The 25519-nt window shown below is 47.4% G+C and overlaps 1 long non-coding RNA gene across 1 annotated transcript in view; it reads right to left on the bottom strand.

Annotated features, from left to right (window-relative positions):
• LOC138296472 (uncharacterized) overlaps window positions 1-25073 on the bottom strand; it is an 88387-nt gene extending 63314 nt beyond the window's left edge. Inside the window, exon 1 of the long non-coding RNA XR_011203840.1 lies at window positions 24969-25073. This is a non-coding gene — a long non-coding RNA (uncharacterized lncRNA). The remainder of the gene's footprint in view (window positions 1-24968) is intronic.
• Between the last annotated feature and the right edge of the window lie 446 nt (window positions 25074-25519).

A 25519-nucleotide genomic window follows, 5' to 3' on the forward strand; every position in this document is an offset into this window, starting at 1 on the left:
AGCCCTCTGGTCATGCCATTGCTTTTGCAGCTCCTGGCTAGCCTGAAGGATTTTACTGGCCTTTTTCATGTACTCAGCCATTCTTGATCTTAGGCCAAGTACATAGTTCACAATGTCCTGTTTAGGAGCTTTTAAAGGTTGTTCCCAACCCTCCTTACCAAGTGCAAGGGGACCTCTCACATGGTGCCCAAAGAGGAGTTCAAAGGGGCAAAAGCCCACTCCTTTTTGGGGTACCTCCCTGTAAGCAAAAAAGAGGCAAGGTAACAGGACATCCCATCTCCTTCTGAGTTTTTAAGGGAGTCCCATTATCATACCTTTGAGAGGTTTATTAAACCTCTCAACCAGACCATTTATCTGTGGATGATAAGGAGTAGTGAACTTGTATGTTACACCACACTCCTTCCACATTACTTTGAGGTATGCAGACATGAAGTTACTACCTCTGTCTGACACCACTTCCTTAGGGAAGCCCACTCTGGAAAAGATTCCCAGGAAGGCCTTTGCCACTGCAGGAGCTGTAGTGGTCCTTAAGGGAACAGCTTCAGGATACCTAGTGGCATGGTTCACTACCACAAGGATAAACCTATTGCCTGAAGCTGTTGGAGGGTCAAGGGGGCCAACTATGTCAACCTCTACCCTTTCAAAGGGCACCTCAACCACAGGAAGTAGAATTAAGGGGACCTTTGGTGTGCCACCAGTCTTGCCACTGGCTTGGCAGGTCACACAAGAGCGACAAAACTCTTTGGTGTCCTCTGAGATATTAGGCCAGTGAAACAAGGGAACAAGCCTGTCCCAAGTTTTACTTTGGCCCAAATGCCTAGCCAAAGGAATGTCATGTGCCAAGGTAAGAAGAAACTCCCTGTACTGCAAAGGGATGACCAATCTCCTGGCAGCTCCAGGTTTAGGGTCCCTTGACTCAGTATACAGGAGGTGGTCTTCCCAATACACCTTATGGCTCTCACTGACATCCCCATTCTGCTGTTTGACAGGTCTCAAACCCTCTAGTGTGGGAAAGGTCTGCTGTGCCACACTCAGCTCTTCCCTAGCAGGCCCCCCTGCACCCAAAAGCTCAGCAGTGTCTGCTGCCAGCTCATCCAGTGTAGGTTCTGCACAGGGAGAGGAATCCTCTTCATCAAAAGGGGAATCTTCTGGTGAGGGAGGGATAGTGGGCAAGGATTTACCCTTACTACCCCTAGCTTTTTGGAGCACTTGGTCCATTGTTCCAGGATCCAAGTTTCCCTGTCCTTTTTGCTTTTTGGCCAGAGCCCTTGTCAAAGCAAAAATATGCCCAGGAATGCCCAGCATTGCTGCATGAGCCTCCAACTCCAGCTCAGCCCAAGCTGATGTCTCCAAATCATTGCCAAGTAAGCAATCTATAGATAATTCAGTGCCTACCACAACTTTCTTTGGACCAGTAACCCCTCCCCAGGTGAGATTCACAACAGCCATGGGTGGCTAAGCGTGTTATTGTGAGCATCAGTCACTTGGTATTGACCTAGTAGGTGTTGATCAGGGTGAACCAGTTTCTCTATCACCATAGTTACACTGGCTCCTGTGTCCCTGTAGGCCTCAACCTCAACACCATTAATTAGGGGTAGTTGCTTGTACTTACCCATATTAAGGGGACAAGCAACCAAGGCAGCAAAGTCAATGCCACCATCAGAGACTAAAACAGCCTCTGTGGTCTCCCTAACAAGACCAACCCCCAACTACACTGCCAATAGTGAGCCCAGCTACACCCTTGGATTGGCTATTTGTATTAGACTTCCCACCACCACTGCTATTACTAGGGGCACTAGAGGTTGCAGTTGGGGTTGTTGTGGTGGGAGCCATGGTGTTTTTCATTGGACAAGTGGTATCACTCGCCCAATGGCCTTTTACTTTACATAAATAACACCATGGCTTTTTCTGATTGTTAGAAGAGGATTTGGACCCACCACCCCCAGAGAATTTTTGAGAGCCTGCTGAAGACTCAGAATGTTTTTTATCTTTGTCCTCACCCTTGTCAGAAGACTTACCATCCTTCTTGCCATCCTTGTCACCCCCTGTATGAACCTTTCTGTTCACTCTTGTTCTGACCCATTTGTCTGCCTTCTTTCCCAATTCTTGGGGAGAGGTCAGATCTGAGTCTACCAAGTACTGGTGCAACAAATCAGACACACAATTGTTCAAAATATGGTCTCTCAGGATTAGATTATACAGGCTTTCATAGTCAGTCACCTTACTGCCATGTAATCAACCCTCCCAGGCCTTCACTGAACAGTCTACAAAGTCTGTCCAGTCTTGAGAGGACTCTTTTCTGGTGTCTCTGAACGTAATCCTGTATTGTTCAGTGGTTAAGCCAAATCCATCCAAGAGTGCATCCTTCAAAACTTTGTCATTGTTAGCATCACTTTCTCTGGCAGTAAGGAGCCTATCCCTACCCTTACCAGTGAACGATAGCCACAAGATAGCAGCCCACCTTTTTTGATGGACCAACTGTACCATACAGGCCCTACCAAGTGCAGCAAACCACTTGTTAATGTGGTCCCCCTTCTTATAAGGGGGGCTATCTTATGCAGGTTTCTGGAATCTTGCTCTCTAACAGGATTACTATCAAAAACACTGCTGCTGCCGCCATGGGGAACTCACCCCAACCTCTGCCTTTCACTTTCCACATCCAGAGATTCACTGTCTAAGGCCAGCTGCTGCTGTTTAAGCTTCAGCCTGGCCTCTTCCAACCTCAGCTTTCGGAGTTCCCTTTCCATTAAGTTATCCTCAGGGTGGGAGGCTTGGGAATTGTGAGACACAGAAGAAATGTGGGATTGGCAGAGAGCGACCTGTCCCTAACTGACTGGACTCTAGTAACCTGGCCTTTAGGAGTGAAAGGTGCCCTGCTGGTGTGTGAGCCCCTCCCACTACCAGTGTCACTAGATGGCCTGTTAGCTGACAGGTCCTTGGAAGAACCCTCCCTAGCTTGGTCCCCCCCGCTCTACCTCCTGATCCTGGGATGGGCCAGACTGGTTCTGGTCACTTTCTAGGAGAAGGCTAAGTAGAAGATCTTTTGTAGGATTCTTAACAATGGCTAAATCTCTTTCAATGCAGAGACCCCGCAAACTTTTAAAGTTTAAATTCCCATATGTTGCCTGGACAACTGTGGGAGTAAGCTCTACTGCAGACATGACAGAAAGGGTTTAGGACAGAGAGAGGAAAAAAGTTTGAAACTTTTAAAAGAAAGGAAAAAAACTTTTCAAACTTTTGAAAACATTTCAAACTTTTCAGAAACTTTTTAGAAAGTTTTAGAGAAGGAAAGTTAAACTGTTTAGGTTAGTGTGTATATTCTGAAGTATTTGGTATATGTTTTTCTTATGAAAAGCACCAATGAAAAAGTGGTAAAGCAGTTACAAGTACTTATCCCACCACTGCACCACCAATGTAGGAGGCTGGGCTGGCTTATAGTGGGTCCCTAGTGGTACTTACACCTTGTGCCAGGTCCAGATATCCCTTATTAGTAGATTAGTAGTATTCTAGCAGCTTAGGCTGATACAGGTAGCTAAAGCAGAGCAGCTTAGGCTGAACTAGGAGACATGCAAAGTTCCTACTATACCACTTATATCATATAGCACTATATCATAAGAAACACAATACTCCGAGTTACTAAAAATAAAGGTACTTTATTTTAGTGACAATATGCCAAAAGTATCTCAGAGGATATACTCCCTTAGGAGGTAAGTAAAATACACAAAATATACAAACAAACCAAAATCAGGTAAGTAAAACTCTTAGGGCCAGGTGTATCATCAAGGCCATTTGCGATTCGGAAATAGCGATTTTTAAGAAATCGCTATTTCCGACTGGCAAATTGCCATGTATCACATTTGCAAATCGGTAATAGCGATTTCTTAAAAATCGCAAATGCTATTACCGATTCGCAAATTGCGATACCGGCCCCATTCGCACCTATGGGCCTCTTGGCCCGTATCTGTGAATTTTTTTGAATTTCCGAAATTGCGATTTCTGAACCAGAAATCGCAATTTTGGAAATGCAAAACCCCAGGGTTCTGGGGGCCTAAGGCCCCCTCTGCTGCACCCCAAAAATGTTTTTGGGGACATGTAAGGTGCACACATGCCAAAAGGGCATGTGTGCTTTACATGTACAATTTAAAAATGCATTTTAAATGCATTTTTAAATTTTGCACTTGGTTACCACCAAGTTCAACTTGGTGGTAATTAGCGATTAATAAATGCCAAAATCGCATTTAGGAATTGCTTCATACATGTGCTAAGGAATCGCAATTAAGGAATCCTTATTTGCGATTTCTAATTAAGAGAGTCGCAATTTGCAACTCTCTAAACAGGGTCGCAATTTTAAGGAATCGTTATTTTAGCGATTCCTTAAAATTGCGTTCAGAATGTATTTCATACATTCTGAAATGGCATTTTGCATTCGCAAATGGGCATTTGCACATTTTGCCAATGCAAAATGCTTTCATACATCTGGCCCTTAGAAAAGTAGTGCAAACACTGTAGAACATAGTAGAATGCAATAGGAGACAATAGGCCTAGGGGAAACACAAACCATATACTCCAAAAGTGGAATGTGAACCACAAATGGACCCCAGGACCAGTGTAGTGTGTGGAGGGTCGCTGGGAGTGTAAGAAAACACTAAGGGTGTCCAAGATACCCCACCCCAAAGACCCTGAAAAGTAGGAGTAAAGTTACCCTACTACCCCAGAAAGACAGTAAAGTCGAGATAGGGGATTCTGCAAAGGCAACAACTGACTGCAAAGCACTGAAGATGGATTCCTGGACCTGAGGACCTGTAAAGGAAGGGGACCAAGTCCAAGAGTCACGCAAGGGTCCAGGGGGGCAGGGGCCCACTAAACCCCGGATGAAGGTGCAAAAGGGATGCCTCCGGGTGGAAGAAACTAAAGATTCTGCAACAACGGAAGGTGCCAGGAACTTCTCCTTTAGTCAGAAAATTTTCTGGAGGGCGCAGAGTTGTTTCCTTGCAGGAAGACTGCAAACAAGCCTTGCGTGCTGCCAGGGCCCAGGAAGGACCAAGAGGTCGCCCCTTGGAGGAGGAGACAGAGGGGGCACTCAGCAACAGAGAGAGCCCATGCAGAAGCAGGCAGCACCTGCAGAAGCACTTGAACAGGTGTTCAAGAAATTTGAGCATGGCGGTCGTTGCAGCACAAGAAAAGAGGGCCCCACGAAGTCAGTGGTCAACTCAGTGAGTTGAGCAATGCAGGAAGGAGTGCTGGGGACCTGGGCTGTGCTATGCATGAAGGAATCCTTGCAGAAGTGCAAAGAAGCCCTAGCAGCTGCAGATCACGCAGTACACAGGATTACTGTCTGGCGTTGGGAGGCAAGGACTTACCTCCACCAAATTTGGACAGAAGGACCACTGGACAGTCGGGGTCAGTTGGATCCAGCTCCTGTGTTCCAGGGACCATGCTTGTCAAGATGAGAGGGGAACCGGAGGACTGGTGATGCAGAAGTTTGGTGACTGTGCTAGCAGGGGAAAGATTCCATTGACCCACGGGAGATTTCTTATTGGCTTCCAGTGCAGGATGAATGCAGACAGCCCTCAGAGCATGCACCACCAGGAAACAGTTGAGAAAGCCGGCAGGATGAGGCGCTACAATGTTGCTGGTAGTCTTCTTGCTACTTTGTTGCAGTTTTGCAGGCGTCCTGGAGCAGTCAGCGGTCGATCCTTGGCAGAAGTCAAAGAGAGAGATGCAGAGGAACTCTGGTGAGCTCTTGCATTTGTTATCTGAAGAGAAACCCACCGGAGAGACCCTAAATAGCCCTCAGAGGAGGATTAGCTACCTAACCAGGTAAGAGCCTATCAGGAGGGGTCTCTGACGTCACCTGCTGGCACTGGTCACTCAGAGGTCTCCATTGTGCCCTCACACCTCTGCATTCAAGATGGCAGAGGTCTGGGACACACTGGAGGAGCCCTGGGCACCACTGCTTGGGTGGTGATGGACAGGGGAGTGGTCACTCCCCTTTCCTTTGTCCAATTTCGCGCCAGAGCAGGGACTGGTGGCTCCCTGAACCGGTGTAGACTGGATAATGCAAGGAGGGCACCATCTGTGAACTTCAAAGCATTTCCAGAGGCTGGGGGAGGCTACTCCTCCCCAGCCCTTAACACCTATTTCCAAAGGGAGAGGGTGTAACCTCTCTCAGAGGAAATCCTTGTTCTGCCTTTCTGGGACTGGGCTGCCCATACCCCGGGAGGGCAGAAACCTGTCTGAGGGTTGGCAGCAGTAGTAGCTGCAGGGAAAACCCCAGAGAGCTAGTTTGGCAGTACCAGGGTCCATGTTGGAGCCCCGCGATGCATGGGATTGGCACCCCAATACCAGATTTGGCTTAGGGGGACAATTCCATGATCTTTGACATGTTACATGGGCATGTTCGGAGTTACCATTGTGAAGCTACACATAGGTATTGACCTACATGTAGTTCACACGTGTAATGGTGTCCCCGCACTCACAAAGTCTCGGGAAATTGCCCTGAACAATGTGGGGGCACCTTGGCTAGTGCCAGGCTGCCCTCACACTTAGTAACTTTGCACCTAACCTTCCCTAAGTGAGGGTTAGACATATAGGTGACTTATAAATTACTTAAGTGTAGTGTACAATGGCTGTGAAATAACGTGGACGTTATTGCACTCAGGCTGCACTGGCAGTCCTGTGTAAGAATTGTCTGAGCTCCCTATGAGTGGCAAAAGAAATGCTGCAGCCCATAGGGATCTCCTGGAACCACAATATCCTGGGTACCTAGCTACTATATACTAGGGAATTATAAGGGTGTTCCAGTGTGCCAATCAGAAGTGGTAAAATTAGTGACTAGCCTGCAGTGACAATTTTAAAAGCAGAGCATAAACACTGAGGTTCTGGTTAGCAGAGCCTCAGTGATACAGTTAGGCACCACACAGGGAACACATACAGGGCACACGTTATGAGCACTGGGGTCCTGGCTAGCAGGATCCCAATGACACAGGCAAAAACAAACATACACGCAAGTGAAAATGGGGGTAACATGCCAGGCAAAATGGTACTTTCCTACAGTTTTCAATAGGTTTTATTAACAAGACTGCAATCTACAATAAGTTGCATGGGCTGCAATGATTAGGATAATGAATAATGCAAGGAACAGAATGGTAAAGACAAGAGTCATGAATACAAAGACCCCCACCAACTTGCAATAACATGAAATGACATGAGATATGAAAATGTCCTAACGTCTAGCATAATAAACCTAACCCTTGACCTAAAGAGAGCTAGGTGTGATAAACCTAATTTGCCAGTGCCATGTCCAAGAGAAGAGCCCCCCCAACCCTTGTTACCTTGGAATGAGGTCTCTAGATCAGACTCTGTGGGGACACGAATACTGGGTCAGCGTCAAGGCGATGGGTAGCATGGATAGCGTTCATGGCATCTGGTAGGAATCCCTCTGACTATCTGTCTGTATGAGGTGCATTTATACAGATCTGATTAGACCCCTGACATAGGACTGTTCCCAAACAATAGATAACAAGACATGCTTGGGGCGGCAATTACATAAACTATTCCCTCCAAAGCACAAAGTGGGAAAGTACCTAATGAGAATACCTACATCTTATTTATCTCTGGCGCTGATAGTTACGCCTTAGCAGAGTGGCACTGATCGCATGAAACTAAACCATTGTCCTAACTAAAAACAATGCAGCCAACGTGAAAAGATATCATTAAATAATTCCACTAAAACAGAGCAAACTAAGTAGGGTAAAAGTCACTGGGTGACGGGTGCACAAGTCTACAAGCCAGAAGGCTAAGCTAACTCCTGCTTCCCATTAAGACAAGATAGGATTCACTTCACCCACAGTTCTAGCCTCCTCAACCTGAGTTCAGCAGTAAAGCAGGCTTCATGGAAGAGAAGTATTAACATGATAACTATGCAGAGTGGATATGTTGTGGGTAAAATAAAATGTGGTGAAATAAAAATGAACTGTCTAGATCAAAAAATCAGCTCAAGGAGAGGTCACTAGAATATAGTTATTTTTTCCAGTTCAAATCATCAAAAAAAGCATTGCCGGCATCCCCACATTCCAATAATGACTCAGCAGGTGGCCCTGGATTCCTACAATGATTCAGTAGGGCTCCCCAGGTTCCAATAATGTTTAAACTGCACAACGCTAATCCTGCAAAGCTCCAAGCTGGCATAAAAAATTATGATGCCAGTTCACTAACTACCGCCATGATGTGCCATATTTTAGGTAAGACACACACATGGTGCCGTTAGGGGGGCACTAAGGGCGCAAGAAAAGTGACGCTGCAATGGGTGCATCTGGCATTAAGATTTTCTCCTCATTACTGACTTTTCACCAGATTCATGTGCAGATAGGCAAGGCTGTGTACATATTGTTTTTTAAATAAATGGTTAAGTGAGCTTATGAATGTGGCATATTTCAATGTCAGCACACATCTCATCTTTGCCATCTTTCACCAGGCTGAGGCTCTTTCCATTGAAACAGCCTGAAACCTACAACCTGCTCAGCGGTCCAATCAACATCCAAACAAATGTCCTGCTCACAGGCAGCGGTGGCTCATCCATTAGGACAGAGGAGTGTTGTTCCCCACCCAGCCCCTGCCGGCAGCAGATGGAGCTTGAAACCTTTAGAAACAAAAACAGCAATAAATTCTGTTTATTGTTGTTTTATTTCTAAAGGGGTGGGGCCTTGGGGATGACGAGCAGTGAGGGGTGTTCACAGAGCACTCCCCTCAGTGCGCATGTATGTTTGGCGGGCCGTCTCGGGCAAGCCAAACACACATGTGCACAAGGGCTCTCTCCAACCTGGTACTGTGTAGCTGAGTTGGAGAGAGCTCCCAGTCTGCATTGCAATGCCCAGCCAGGGTGCTCCAGCCAATCATAACACTGCTCTGAGCAGCGTCATGATTGGTGCAGGGCAGGCTGAGAGCCTGTACCTTGAGTGTGGCAGTGGAAAAGCAGCAGCAGCGGGGCGACTAGGTAAGTTCAAGTTTTTTATACATATATATATTTTTTTGTTATTTTTGTTTTGCTTTCCCCCACCCCGCCACTTTGCTGAGTCACCAGCCGCGACTGCTCACAGGTCCGCTTATTACCCAAACCAATGACCTGCTTACAGGTCCGCTCACTGCCCAAGCTTACAAACTTACAGCGTGAATGTTAAATTTTAACAAACAAATTATTTTGAAAATGTGTTTCTTTTAGATGAAGGAAAACATTGCACATAAGACAGATAAGTAAAGTGTGAACAGCATCAAAATGCAAGAACAGTACCCCTGAAAGGTCCATATGGATTTTCTAATAGCCAAATATTATAGGGATTACCAATTTCAAAAGTATCAGAAAGCGGAAGGGAAAGTCACATTGTAAAAAGAATAGCTTTAGACTTGGGCCTCCATTATGAGCCTGTTGGTGCAGTATCTCTAGAGATGACTTAAAAGAAGACTCAAGGAAGGGTTTAGGTATTTAATTCAACAACCAGAGTAGACATTTCATGTAAAAGTGAGTACCAAATTGAAGCCACACATTGTGGGTATTAAGAAAATCTGAAAACCATCATCAATATTAAGTCAAAGTAAAGCAAATCAGGTGGGGACGCAAAGCACAATAAAGTAGTATAGTAGCTTTGCATCAGATTAGTGATCAGAGGTTCACCATGCTTGTTGGGCTTGAGACAGATTTTAAGTCATGCTACAAATATTTCCCCAGATACCTTTAAAAACAAGGAGTTGGCCTTTCAGTCTATCATAAGATGCATGGTCACTAGATGGATGACAAAAAGGTACAGCACAAATGAAATGGAAGAAGGGATATTGAATATTGGTGATGGTATGATATATACATCAACTAAGGGTATCCAATAATAACAGCTATTATCCATAACTTATTCTTTTGTATTCCTAGCAGAGGCCTAATTTTGCCAGGTCTCAGGCAGAGATCCTGAAGGCAGTTGCAGGATAAGAAAATAAACAGCACACCAGCCATCTGCCATGGTTGCTCAACCCCTGCTGTGCACGACTTGAACTGTGTGCTGCAGGAGTTGGCCAGAGGACCTTGGGCCTTGCGCCCAGTCTGCTGTGATCACTGAGCCTCTGCTGTGCACATCCCTTGGGTATGCATAGCAGGGGTTAACTGCAAATGCAACCAACCTGCCATGACTGCCCAACCCCACTTCACATATCTTTCAGCCATTTACAACTGTGCACAGGAGTGCACAGTCTGTTGCAAATCAGTCTTGAACCTTCGCCAGAAAGAACAGTTCATCCCAAATTGATATAACAGATTCTCTCCAGACAAAAACAAAAGCCATATCCGAATGGTTTCAGTTCTTTTGGCCTCAACAGTAAGGTGCAGCACGTCTTAATGGCAGTGTGATCAAGGGACCCACATATGAGCATACCTATCGCCGCTTAGCAAAGCAAAAGATGAGAAATGGATTCCTTGAAAAAACGTCCACCACTAGTAATTATTCAAACTGCAATCCAGTCTATCATTTTAGCTAATTATACAATGCTAAACAAAGACCAACCATATTCAAATCTGTTTTGATCCTGCTGCTCTAGGAACAGTCCAGCCAGAACTGCCAGATACTCTCCAGACAAGAACACATGCAACTCCTGTGAGGTACAGCTTCAGTCCAAGGGCACAGTGAACATGGAACTGATGTCTTGTTTACATACCATACTAAGGGCATTGCACAGTCAAAAAACTGTGATGAGTAGAAAGCTTGAACTAAACTCAGCCTCTGGTATTTATCAGACCAAAGTCTACTCCTTAATTGTTTGTCCACTGTGAAGTTCCAGACAGAGATAAGCCATATGCAAATCCCCCTTGCTTCTTTAAAGCCAGTCCAGTCATAACTGCAAGGTCAGCCCCCTATCCCACTCCACTGACAGAAACAGAATCAACCCCAGACTGTTTTCAACCTATTTGCCCTTCAACAGTGAGTTGCAACGCAAGCCTAAAGGCACATGACCATCCATGTCTGGGCATATCATTGCTGTGAGGGCTTTTGTGTCTTTGTGCAAAAGTAGTCACGGTTCGCAGGGGTTAAAAAGAACGGGGAGGAACGTGATCAGGGGGATAATAATAAAATAAAAATAGTTATTTTTAAACGTACCTGTCGCACCATGCTGCACCTCTGTCCCCTCAACAGGCACAGGCTTCCAGCCTGCCCTGCGGTCAATCCTATCGCTACATGAAAGCAGCATTAGGATTGGCTGGAGTGTCCAGCCAGGGCACTCCCAGGCAGACTCGGAGCCTGTGCCTGCTCTCTCCAGCCCGGCAACACAGTGCCGGGTTGGAGAGAGCACAGTGCGCATGTGTTTTTGGCCGGCCCAATGTTAACATCTGTACTAAATTAGGTGTCAGTTCAGTACTGCTGCCATTTTTGTAAGGTTTCCTCAGTGACAGTGACATCTCCAAACCCTGGGACGGGGTCATGGCTTTCCTGGCCCATAATTAAATCATTATAGGTATAGTGTCCGAAGTGCTCCTCACTGTGTCCCAAAATGATTGTCATACTTGCGTCAAGCCATGGTCGCTCTGTGAGACATAGCAGCAGATGACTCAGAGCTGGTGTCTTTAAGATCCTGTATGTGAAAGCTTTTCCTGTATTGGCTCTACTACATTATTGCAGAGTCTCTCCTTACTCTTCTCCTTTGTAGGGCTCATATTGTTCTCCACAACACACTACAGCTTATTGTTTTGTGTCTCTGCATCTACAGATACCTGCTTTTTCTTCTGTGTCTCTCTGCTGTCCTAGTGGTCTCCCATCACATGCCCCTTCAAAACCTATGTGAAAATTGTTGTTAAACATACAATATGACCATGTTTTTCCAAGATTGTATATGGGATGATTCACCTCAAACCAGCCTGAATTATTCAAAATTCAAGATAGGTAACAAAACCCCATTGCATTAATTCACCAGTCACCACTGAATTAAAGCAGTGCCACTTCAACCCTCGTCCTCAACACATTCCTTATAATACAAGAAAACACCAAGAAGCATCAAATACACTGATGGCATTCCCCTTCCCTACAGTAAAAAGCAGTATAGAAAACAGCTGTCAAGAACTCAAAATGTCAGATCAAAGCACCTACCAAAGGCATATAACATACCAGCAAATAGAAAACTGTTTAATTACCAAGATAAGTGTTGTCTGAAATTTCCTCCACAAGCAAGGACACAACAAGACCTTACAAGAGTAAGGCCGCATCCACAGACATAAAACCTGATTCACAGGTCAAATCTAAGGCTCACCAGGAAGCCCAACATAAAAGGAACTGGCAACAGTTAGGCAGAAAGCTCAGCATGAACAACCCAAGGCCTCCTAGTTCGCACCTGACCATCCATCACTATCCATACTGCAGGTGGATCCTGGTGAGGACTGGGAGCAAAGCTTTACCTACCAGATTCTCACTACTCTGTGGAATTGGCATGGGCTGGGAAGAGGCTGATGTTCAGAACATGCATTGTGAATGTAATGTTATGATATGTTTGTGTTATGTGGTGTTGTGTTATTTTACAGATTTTGTAAAATTCTGCAAATATCCAAAGGCACCCTGGTGTTATGGGTGTGCGGGCAGAAAGGAGAGGAAGCAGACAGCGGGAGCCTAAGATTAACATTTATAGACAGAGGTTAACAAAAAATATGACTATTAAGATTTTTCCTGAACTTGGTGGGGCAAAGTATGGATTTTCATGTTAGGGGAATCTCTTTCCAGAATTTGATGGCCAAGTAAGAATAAGAACATGCCCTCATTTGAGACTTAGAAATGTGAGGAAGGACTAGTCACATGGGTGGAGTAAAGAGAGCAAGATGAAAGGTTAAGAGTAAAATTCTGCTTCAAGTAGAAGGCACCTGAGTCATTCACAGCATTTTGGAGCATGCAGAAGGCCTTGAATAAAGCACACTTATTGATGTGAAGCCACTGAAGTGACTTTACATAGGAGGACACTGGGGTGGTAGTGGACAGTCCTAAGATCAGCTAGGTGATTGAGTTCACAATACATTAAAGACTATGGGGGTCATTCCGACCCTGGCGGTAATTACCGCCAGGGCCGGGGTCCGCGGGAGCACCGCCAACAGGCTGGCGGTGCTCCTTTGGGCATTCTGACCGCGGCGGTACAGCCGCGGTCAGAAACGGAAAGTCGGCGGTGTACCGCCAACTTTCCGCTGCCCTGAGGAATCCCCCATGGCGGCGCAGCTTGCTGTGCCGCCATGGGGGATTCCGACCCCCTCACCGCCATCCTGTTCCTGGCGGTTTCGACCGCCAGGAACAGGATGGCAGTGAGGGGTGTCGGTGGGCCCCTGGGGGCCCCTACAGTGCCCATGTCAATGGCATGGGCACTGCAGGGGCCCCCGTAAGAGGGCCCCACTTTGAATTTCAGTGTCTGCTCAGCAGACACTGAAATTCGCGACGGGTGCTACTGCACCCGTCGCACACCTTCCACTCCACCGGCTCCATTCGGAGCTGGCTTCATCGTGGAAGGGTGTTTCCCACTGGGCTGGCGGGTGGCCTTTTGGCGGTCGCCCGCCAGCCCAGTGGGAAACCCAGAATGACCGCCGCGGTCTTTTGACCACGGTACGGTCTTCTGGTGGTCCCAGCCAGGCCGGGGGCTACCGCCGCCGGCCGGGGTCAGAATGACCCCCTATGTAGTAGTCAAGTTGGGAAGTAAATAATAAATGAATAACAGTTTTGCAGGTGTCTAGTGGGAGAAATAGGACAACCTCCCTGGGCATTTTGAGAAGTGTGCAACATGTTCTGGATACCTGATTGATTGACTTGTTTTTCAAATGTGGGTTGATTGCCAATAATAATGCCCAGATCTTTAGCCAAAGATACAGGGACAACTGGAGAGCCCATGTCTGTGGGCCACCAAGCAGGAGACCAGGCCAGGAACTTCTGAACTAAGAGAAGAAGTTCTGCTTTGGCTCACTGTTGATCTTGAGGCAGTTGCTTTGCATCAAGCAACCAACTGCGCTCATGCAGGCGTGGTAACTTCATAGTATCTGATATGGATTGTCTGGGATGGAGCTGATGATTTAGATATCCGTACAAGATACCAGCTTGATTCGTTTTCCTTGTCTTTCTGTGTGCTGATTAGGCCGCATTCACAATGGCTGAAACGCGGTGACAATTTCGAAAGGAGTCTGAAAAACTTAACATTTAGTTAGAATAGTGATAGCGAGGTGAAATAGGAGGCAATTTGGGCCCAGAAACCTTGGCAAATGAAGGACCTTGGGTAGATGTGATGCGCAGAGAACTGGTCGCAACCACCTTACCTGGAATTTACAAGGAATGTCATAAATAACTGTTCATTCATGTTTCTTTTTGTATATTTGTTTTAGATGTTTTTGAAAGAATGAATATGTTATAACCTCAGTTATGGTGTTGCAGTGAAAAAAATGTCAAACTTGCGAAAAGATGGAGATAATCATTTCAAAGGAATAAATGTACTTCCAGTGACACTTATTGGTGTCATTGTACATTAGAATGATTTAGTTTATCCCCATTGTTCATCCAGCCTTGTTGTAGGAATGTACCATCTTGCCTGGCATGTTACCCCCATTTTTACTTGCGTGTATGTTTGTTTTTGCCTATGTGTCACTGGGATCCTGCTAGCCAGGACCCCACTGCTCATAAAGTGTGCCCTGTATGTGTTCCCTGTGTGGTGCCTAACTGTATCACTGAGGTTCTGCTAACCAGAACCTCAGTGTTTATGCTCTCTCTGCTTTTAAAATTGTCACTGCAGGCTAGTGACTAATTTTACCACTTCTGATTGGCACACTGGAATACCCTTATAATTCCCTAGTATATGGTACCTAGGTACCCAGGGTATTGGGGTTCCAGGAGATCCCTATGGGCTGCAGCATTTCTTTTGCCACCCATAAGGAGCTCAGGCAATTCTTACACAGGACTGCCACTGCAGCCTGAGTGAAATAACGTCCACATGATTTCACAGCCTTTTTACACTGCACTCAAGTAACTTATAAGTTACCTTTATGTCTAAGTGTGTGGGCACCCTGGCACTAGCCAAGGTGCCCCCACATTGTTCAGGGCAATTTCCCTGGACTTTGTGAGTGCGGGGACACCATTACACGTGTGCACTACATATAGGTCAATACCTATGTGTAGCTTCACAATGGTAATTCCGAACATGGCTATGTAACATGTCTAGGATCATGGAATTGTCACCCCAATACCATTCTGGTATTGGTGGGACAATTCCATGCATCCCCGGGCTCCAGCATAGAGCCTGGGTACTGCCAGACTAACTATCTGGGTTCTTCTCTGCAGCTACCGCTTCTGCCAACCCTCAGACAGGATTCTGCCCTCCTGGGGCCTGGGCAGCCCAGTCCCAGGAAGGCAGAACAAAGGATGTCCTCTGAGAGAGGGTGTTACACCCTCTCCCTTTGGAAATAGGTGTGAAGGGCCTGAGAGGAGTAGCCTCTCCTGGCCTCTGGAAATGCTTTGATGGGCACAGATTGTGCCCTTCTTGCATAAGCCAGTCTACACTGGTTCAGGGATCCCCCAGACCTTCTCTGGCATGAAACTGGACAAAGAAAAGGGTAGTGACCACTCCCCTGACCAGCACCTCCCAGGGGAGGTGCCCAGACCTCCTCCAGTGTGTCCCATACCTCTGCCATCTTAGATGCAGAGGTGTGAGGGGACAATAGATACCTCTGAGTGGCCAGTGCCAGCAGGTGATGTCAGAGACCCCTCCTGATAGGTGCTTACCTTTCTCTGTAGCCAATCCTCCTCTGAGGGCTATTTAGGGTCTCTCCTGTGGGTATCTTACCAGATAACGAATGCCAAGGATCGACTGCTGACTGCTCCAGGACACCTGCAAAACTGCAACAAAATAGCAAGAAGACGAGAAGCAACATTGTAGTGCCTCATCCTGCCGGCTTTCTCGACTGTTTCCTAGTGGTGCATGCTCTGAGGGCTGTCTGCCTTCACCCTGCATTGGAAGCCAAGAAGAAATCTTCAGTGGGTCGACCGAATTTCCCCCTGCCAATGCAGGCACCAAACTTCTGCATCACGGGTCCTCTGGGTCCCCTCTCATCCTGACGAGCGTGGTCCCTGGAACACAGGAGCTGAGTCCAAGTGTCCCCGACAGTCAGGTGGCCCTTCTGTCCAAATTTGGTAAGTCCTTGCCTCCCAACTCCAGACAGTAATCCTGTGTACTGCATGAACTGCAGCTGCTAGGGCTTCTGTGCACTTTTGCAAGACTTCCTTAGTGCACAGCCTAGCCCAGGTCCCCAGCTCTCTGTCCTGCATTGCCCAACTCGCTGAGTTGGACTCCGACTTCGTGGGACACTCTTTTGTTGTCCTGAGTCAACCATTGTGCTCAGATCTTCTGAACGCATGTTCAGGTGCTTCTGCGGGTGCTGCCTGCTTCTGCTTGGGCTCTCCGTGTTGCTTAGCACCCCCTCTGTCTCCCCCTCCAAGGGGCGACCTCCTGGTCCTTCCTGGGCCCTGGCAGCACCCAAAATCTTCAACTGCGACTCTTGCAGCTAGCAAGGCTTGCTTGTGGTCTTTCTGCGTGGAAACAACTCTGCATCCTCCAGCACGCCGTGGGACATCTTCTGACCAAAGGAGAAGTTCCTGGCACCTTCCGTTGTTGCAGAATCTTCTGCTTCTTCCACCCGGAGGCAGCCCTTTTGCACCTTCATCCGGGGTTTAGTGGGCTCCTGCCCCCCCCTGGACACTTGCGTGACTCTTGGACTTGGTCCCCTTCCTTTACAGGTCCTCAGGTCCAGGAATCCATCTTCAGTGCTTTGCAGTCAGTTGTTGTCTTTGCAGAATCCCCTATCTCGACTTCACTGTCTTTCTGGGGTAGTAGGGTAACTTTACTCCTACTTTTCAGGATCTTCAGGGTGGGGTATCATGGACATTCCCAGTGACCCTCTACACACTGCACTAGTCCTGGGGTCCATTTGTGGTTCGCATTCCACTTTTGGAGTATATGGTTTGTTTTGCCCCTAGGACTATTGTCTCCTATTGCATTCTATTGTGTTCTACAGTGTTTGCACTACTTTTCAAACTGTTTACTTACCTGATTTTGGTTTGTGTGTATATTTTGTGTATATTACTTACCTCCTAAGGGAGTATATCCTCTGAGATACTTTTGACATATTGTCACTAAAATAAAGTACCTTTATTTTTAGTAACTCTGAGTATTGTGCTTTCTTATGATATAGTGCTAAGTGATATAAGCGGTATAGTGGGAGCTTTGCATGTCTCCTAGTTCAGCCTAAGCTGCTCTGCTATAGCTACCTCTATCAGCCTTAGCTGCTGAACACTACTAATCTACTAATAAGGGATAACTGGACCTGGCACAAGGTGTAAGTACCACAAGGTGCCCACTATAAGCCAGGCCAGCCTCCTACACTTGTTGTCTGTGCTTTGGTAGCCCAGGAACTGGGGGTTATACGGGTGATACCCTCCATGTTGCTGACTGCAGATTTGGGTATCATCAGCATATGACAGGATATTGAAACCAAATGAATGGATAAGTTGGGCCAGAGGAGAGAGATCACATTAAATTGAGCGGTACACAAAGAAGAGCCCTGTGTGCTCCTGCAGGTAACCAAGGTAATGTAGTATTCAAACCATGCTAATATGAAGGTATGTATTCTGTGAGATAGGAAGGAAAAGGGCCACTTCAGTACAATGTTCCAGATGCCTGTCTTACTGTCATAAGCAAAATATAGTGAGAGATGGTGTTGAAGGTCACTTTGATAGCTAATAATAGGAGTTGCAGAGTGGCCTTGATGTACATACATCCAAGGTTATCGACCATGGTAATACCCACAATTCCTGTACTGTGAGAGTATCTGTGATTGTGAAAAATCTTGTACCTTTTTTCTCCTTTAAATGAGTAGAAAACTGAATGTTCATGACTTTTTCTATGTCTTTAGAACGGGTTGGAATAAGTGATGTGGAACACTAGTTCCCTAGAACTTGTGGGTCAGCAAGGGATTTTTTAAGTATGAGTGTGACCTGGGTGTGTTTCCAGTTATCTGGGACATACGCCCTCATCACAACCCTGGCGGTAAATGCCACCTACCACCGCGCTGACAGCCGCCAACATACCGTGACCGCAGCGGGATTCCACTACTGGTATTATGACACACACTGAGAAATCTGCCACAATACAGACACCCACACATGTCCGCCAGACCAAAGGTCAGTGATAAGTTGGCGGTACCAAAACCGACACCGTACGCCAACCGGAATATGCCCACAGTATCAGGACCCAGGAATCAGCGCAGCGGTCTTTCAACCCTGGTAAACCATTGGTGGTATACACTGCCGCTCTCAAAATACACACATACTTACAAAACTACACCACACTGGACAATTCAAACTACACACACCTGACACATACACACACCACACTCACACACTCCGACCACTATAAAACACACACCCACATTACCCACAACCCTTTCAACAAAAAAAAAAAGATTGCCAACACAGAGAGACACAAGCCAGGAGCACCCACTCAATCAGAGCCACAGAACACCATCACCCATACACCATCCACGCACCTCACAGCACACACCACACCACATCACCCCACACATCACCCCACACATCCTGACACATATCACTCACACCACATCCATGGCACCCCAAAGTCACCCCAGGTTTTCAGAGGAGGAGCTAAGGGTCATGGTGGAGGAAATCATCCAGGTAGAGCCACAACTATTCAGATCACAGGTGCAGCAGATGTCCATTGCAAGGAAGATGGAAGCTATGGCAGAGGATCGTGGACAGGGTCAACGCCGTGGAACAGCATCCAAGAACAAAGGATGACATCAGGAAGCGGTGGAACGACCTACGGGGAAAGGTGCGTTCCGTTGTTACAAGACACCAGGTAGTTGTACAGAGGACTGGCGGTGGACCACCAACTCCTCCCCCACAACCAACAACATGGGAGGAGCAAGTCTTGGCAATAATGTATCCTGAGGGCCTTGCAGGAGGACTGGACTCTGGTAAGTCAAATCTTTACTACTATATCCCCCACCCTACCTGCATACCATCACAAACTCCTACCCCCTACCCTCACCCTTATCACTCCACCACCTCACATATACCCCACTATCACAACCCACCCATCCCAAAACCAAGCCCTGCATGTAACACCAATCCATGGACCCCCATCACAGACCGGCATGGACACCCAGCACCACAACATGCCCATTAGAGAGAATCACCTAGACCACAAAATCACCACGCACACAAACCTAAGCTGCCAGGGCTATCCCAACCATACAGGGAAACAAACCCATGCACAAGATGGCACACGCAGATACAATAACACTGCCTTTTCATCCCCACATGACCCCTACTCAATGTCACCGGAGAGGAGTTGCCACCAACATCCAGTCCCCCCCAGAGGAGGCCCACAGTGATGACAGCAGCTCTGCATGCCTGGATCACAATGACCAACCTGGCCCATCAGGGACCTCTGGATAGTCGGTTACCCTGCCACAGTCCCAACCCACCACAGAGCCTCCCCCTCAGAAAACATCACCACAGCACCCACCCAGAGGGCCCATGCCACTGTCCCCAGGACACGTCAATCAGCAGTGTGTCCACCACTACAGGGATCCCCGGGGAACCCCACAAACAACAGACAACCAGGGACCTGGGGTCAGTGGAAGTGGGCACACAGTTCAGGGGACAAAGGCACAGGACAACAGGGAAACTGGGGGGAATGCTGTGCGACAGGGGGAGGACAGGCCCAGGGAACCGACTCTCCAGGAGGCACTCTCCAACATCCTGGGAGCATACCACCATTCCCGGGAGACCATGGGCTAGATATCGTACAAGTTGCAGGAGACTCAGCGGCCGCAGGAGGGACAGAACCTGGGGATCAGGGAGGACCTCAAAAACATCTACAGCATCCTGTTCACCATTGCAGGGGTGCTGGCAGACATGGGCAAGACCATGAGGGAGGCAGTGGCACAACAACGGGCCCCTGACACTAGCCACACCAAAGAACAGCTCTCCACCTCTGCCAGCGCTAGTGGACAGGAGGACCCCCACAGGACCAACAGGCCACCAGCACCCCACACCCTACAGAAGGAGAACCACCCCGCAAACAGTCCCTACGATCCAGGCAGAAGCTATAGAACATTGCCAAGACCCCGCCAGGAAATAAGATTCTCCTGATTGTCACCCTTCTGTCCCACTCTGTTCCCCTGTCCACCTTGAACTGCCATTACTCCCCTTCTATGCCCCATTGGACAATATACCTGTGATACCAAGAGACTGGACTCTAACTGGACATTCCTCCACCATCACCCCAGCCCATTGCACATCCCCCTCTATGTATGAGCACTTAAATAAACACCGAGGAACAAATACAAATATTGAGTCTGTGAATGATTGAATTATGTATTAGTACAACATTCTGAAAACATTGCAAGTCATATGTGCAGTCATTTATACATTGGTATGACCTTTAGTGGGCAGCAGTAAACATACCAGGAGCCAGAGTGGGCCGGGCCACAGAGATCTGAAAATAGAGATGCCAAAGGGTACAGTAAGTGGCCATAGACATAGGGAAATCAGGCTGCCATGTTCAATGTCCAACAGAAAACTGAAACGTAAAGTGAAGTTACAGTGTCTTACCTGTGTGTCACTGGAAATACTGCTGTATTATATTACCTCTGTTGTCCACATCTTCTTCCTCTGCCTCCTCTTCCTCACTGTCCACAGGCTCTACCATCTCCAGGCTCATCCTCCTGCAGAAAAGGCACCTGGCGTCTCAAGGCCAGGTTGCGCAACATGCAACATGCAATGATGATCTGGCACATCTTCTTGGGTGAGTAGTACAGGGATCCACCTGTCAGATGGAGGCACCGAAACCTGGCCTTCAGGAGGCCAAAGGTTCTTTCAATTATCCTCCTTGTTCACCGATGTGCCTCATTGTAACGTTCCTCTGCCCTTGTCCTGGCATTCCTCACTGGGGTCAGTAGCCATGAGAGGTTGGGGTGACCAGAGTCACCTGCAAATATTGAGGGATACCTGCTAGACACACTAATCCTTAGGGACAACCCCATACCCAGACACCAACTTATACTGGGTGGGGACCTTGGGCTCACCTATTAGCCACACCCAGTGCCTCTGGAGTTGCCCCCTCATATATGGGATGCTGCTATTCCTCAAGATAAAGGCGTCATGCACAGAGCCAGGAAACTTGGCATTCACATGGGAGATGTACTGTTCCGCCAAACACACCATCTGCACATTCATAGAGTGATAGCTTTTTCTATTCCTGAACACTTTCTCCGGGGGGGGGGGGGGGGGGGACACACAAATGCTACATTTGTACCATCAATGGCACCAATGAAGTTGGGGATATGCCCCAGGGCATAAAAGTCAGCTTTAATTGTGGCCAAATCCTCCACCTGGTGGAATACGATGTAGCTGCATATGTGTTTCAGCAGGGCTGACAACACTCTGGTCAACACATTGGAGAACATTGGCTGAGACACCCCTGATGCAATGGCCACTGTTGTTTGGAAGGAACCACTTGCCAGGAAATGGAGCACTGACAGGACCTGCACTAGAGGAGGGATACCTATGGGCTGGCGGATAGCTGACATCAGGTCTGGCTCCAATTGGGCACACAGATCAAGTCTGTAGGTTAGGATAATGTGTCTGTCCTCCATAGTCACAAGGTCCACCAGGAGTCTGTACACTGGAAGATGTCGCCATCTCATATTCATCCTCAGCGGCTGAAGCCTATGGAGGAAAACGGTGAGCAGAGGGTCATAAACACACATCAAATGAAATAATGATGCATCTTTTCCTTTACAGAACCTGTATGTGAATCTGAGAGTCAGTTACTGTGCCAATGTCTGCTGTGATGAAGTTAGGTGCCATGGCCTGTGCCCCCCTGAAATGGAGGCTGCCTGACCTGTGAGGATGGACAAATGGAAATGAGGTAATTCAGCTGGTGTTGTGCGCCATTGCGGTAGACGGCCGATGACCGCCGCGCAACTTCGCATTGGTTATCATTGGGCCCTATGGGTTCCAGGAGCCAATGGTGATGTAAGCCAGCGGTGACGGTATGCACCGCCGTCGAGGTGACTGCCATTTTCTATCTGTGCATTCACTTGCTACCTGACCTTCAACAGGAGATGACCTACACTGCAAGTGCTGCTGTGACCTGTGTCTGGAAGCGACAATGGCCCATGTGTCTGGGGAAAGGGAACCTGCCTTCACTGCGGAGGCATTGGAGAAACTGGTGGATGGGGTCCTACCCCAGTACACGTTGCTCTACGGTCCTCCAGACAAACAGGTGAGTACACTGTGAGCATTAAGCATGGGCCATGAATGTATGGATTGCTGTGTGTGTAAGCCACATGTATGGGGGGGGCTGAGGCGTCCTGGTCAGGGTGCTGCATGTATGGTGGTCAATGTATGTGCATCAGGGGATGGGAGGGATCTGGTGGGCCCTGAGTGTGATGGTCTGGATGGTTAACTAATTCCCTTTTCTGCTGTCTCTTCCATGCAGGTCAGCGCCCATCAGAAAAAGGTTATTTGGTGTGCCATCGCCAAGGAGGTGCAGACCCTGAGGGTCTTTGACAGGCAGATCACCCACTGCTGCAAACGGAGGAAGGACCTGCGCCATTGGGTAAGGAAGATGGCGGAGGCCCAGCTGGGGCTAGCCTCCCACTGAGGAAGGGGTGCCCGTCGTACCCTGACCCCCCTCATGTTCCACATCCTGGCGGTGGCCTATCCAGAGTTGGATGGGTGCTTGAAGGCATCACAGCAGCCACAAGGGGGTGAGTACAGATTCAGATTCATGACTGTGCACGCGTTAAGGTTTACCTGAGTGGGGGATGTGGGCTGTGGGTGCCCCTAGGCCAGGGTGAACATGGCAGAATAGGTCCCTTTTTAGGCAGGCTCTGAAGCACTCCACCTCCAATAGTGTTAGTGGGCATCTACTACTGTGCAGGGTCCTGTGGGCTTCAGGTGTGCAGCTAATGGTGTTAGGCATTGTACCCCATGGGCTGGTGACTATCTTAGAAACTGATCAATATCACCAAAAAGGGGTGCATTCTTAAGGGAGAATTGGCACACCAAGTGTTGTAGACTATGGGGGTCATTCTGACCCTGGCGGTAAAATCCACCAGGGCCAACGACCGCGGGAGCACCGCCAACAGGCTGGTGGTGCTCCCATGGGCATTCTGACTGCGGCGGTACAGCCGCGGTCAGAAACGGAAAACTGGTGGTGTACCGCTGGTTTCCCGCTGCCCCAAGCTGCGCCGCCATGGGGATTCCGACTCCCATACCGCCATCCTGTTCCTGGCGGTTTTGGCCGCCAGGAACAGAATAGCGGTATGGGGTGTCGTGGGCCCCTGGGGGCCCCTGCAATGCCCCTGCCAATGGCATGGCACTGCAGGGGCCCCCGTAACAGGGCCCCACAAAGATTTTCAGTGTCTGCCATGCAGACACTGAAAATCGCGACGGGTGCAACTGCACCCGTCGCACCCCTTCCACTCCGCCGGCTCCATTCGGAGACGGCATCCTCATGGAAGGGTGTTTCCCACTGGGCTGGCGGGCGGCCTTCTGGCAGTCGCCCGCCAGCCCAGCGGGAAACCCAGAATACCTGCGGCGGTCTTTTGACCGCGCAGCGGTATTCTGGCGGTTCCAGCCAGGCCGCCGGCTTCCGCCGCCGGCCGGGGTCAGAATGACCCCCTATATTTGTTACAAACCAACTATCTGCAACGGTGCACTGCAGTGGGAAATACACCCAAAAACCCCAACAATGAATGGACTAATCCATCAATTAAGTCTAAACCTAAGCTGCGGCACTCGTTGATCTCATATCAGTTAACAGTAGTGTTACTCACAATTTCCTATAGTTTCAGATGCTGTACAGCCATGGAAAGTAATGAGACTAGAGAAAGGTACTAACATTTAAGTTGAAAAAACTCAAATATCCACCCGAGATATCATGATCGACCCAAATATTCATTCATTGTCTTCTATAATAGTATCTGTGAGATTACGATAAAATACATAATTCCAATATTATTTAATACACTTAAATCAAAGCAAAACTCCTCTCATGAATTTCATGTCTCATTATCATCCTCCTCCGTCAACAAGATTGCAAGTCCCAGTCAAAAATAAAATAAATTTAGATAGTAGTCCTATATTAGTCTGTTTTCATCAATGGGTTATCCAGTATTGATCCATCACTTCCATAAGAAGAAGGTTAATTCATTTTCCATCCTTGTTCATAGAGACATCACAACCAACACGTGTTTCGTCAGTTGACTTCTTCAGGGCTGAGACTCTATTGTTGCAATTTAATTGAACCTCCCATATTCTAAAAAAAACAGCAGTAGTCAACATGGACCAACCAATCAGTTTCAATACTATTAACTACGCTTTTCAATTATTAAAGAATAGAAACCCCACTCCACCACTCTGAGTTACTGTGCTTAGCCATGAGTGCCAAAATGTTAGCATGGACATGACGTGAATATAGATGAAGCAAATCATGTGCCAACCATAATGTTGCCATAATTATACCAATGAAGGTCATAACAAATACTACCATGCAAAAGTTAGTAAATTAAGAACCACATTCTTTACTGCCATACCTAGTGCGCAAATCCAAACAGGCTTCCTGCCCCAACAAAACTTTTCATAGTTACCTCTACAGACAATAATCCAACTTGTCAATATTTCCTCCACTGACAGGACCATCAATATGTCGATATTGAAATATATGCTTCCAAAGATAATATTGACTATAACTGATGTTAATTCGCTGCAACAGAGAAATGACCAAAAAGATAGCAAATTACATTATCGTTTCTTGTAGTCAAATAAAGTCACTAAATTACTTACACAAGCTACTTCAAGTGTACTTCCTATCCATTTACCTAAACTATTTAACAGTACCTTATTAGTGAGAATCGCGGCTTCACCGACACTCCGAAGTACAGAGTTCCAAAATAAACACCGCTGAAACGGACGCGAGTACGCTAAACGCGCCGCGCCCGTGTTTCCTCATATTATACCCTCAAGGTAACGACACAAAAAGAGGACTTCCTTTCCCGTCCTCGAAACAAACATAAAACTCGACAAAGTACTACGCTCCTGCCCTTAACCCTGTCACATTGAACCTTTAAAGCTTTGAGAAGGAAAGCGGACTCATATAGTAAATTAGAAAACTAAGACACAGCGCTGTAGAGCAAACGGTCATGTCAGTTCTATACTATTATACAATTATTTCTTTAATGTTACCGCTACAAACTTACCCCCTGTCTCATCATTCCTGCCTGAAAGTCTTTACGCATACAATATGTCAGTAATGAATTTTTCTTTCTATTAACGAATAATTATATCACCACATGTCAGTGCAATTTTTAGTAAATCCCAAATATACAATAAAGAGAAAATACCGAAATCATACAAGTGCCCAATTTAATAGAACGGTGTAACCATACAAA

Source organism: Pleurodeles waltl, chromosome 5 (genome assembly GCF_031143425.1).
Source record: "Pleurodeles waltl isolate 20211129_DDA chromosome 5, aPleWal1.hap1.20221129, whole genome shotgun sequence".
In the NCBI taxonomy this organism is placed as follows: domain Eukaryota; kingdom Metazoa; phylum Chordata; class Amphibia; order Caudata; family Salamandridae; genus Pleurodeles; species Pleurodeles waltl.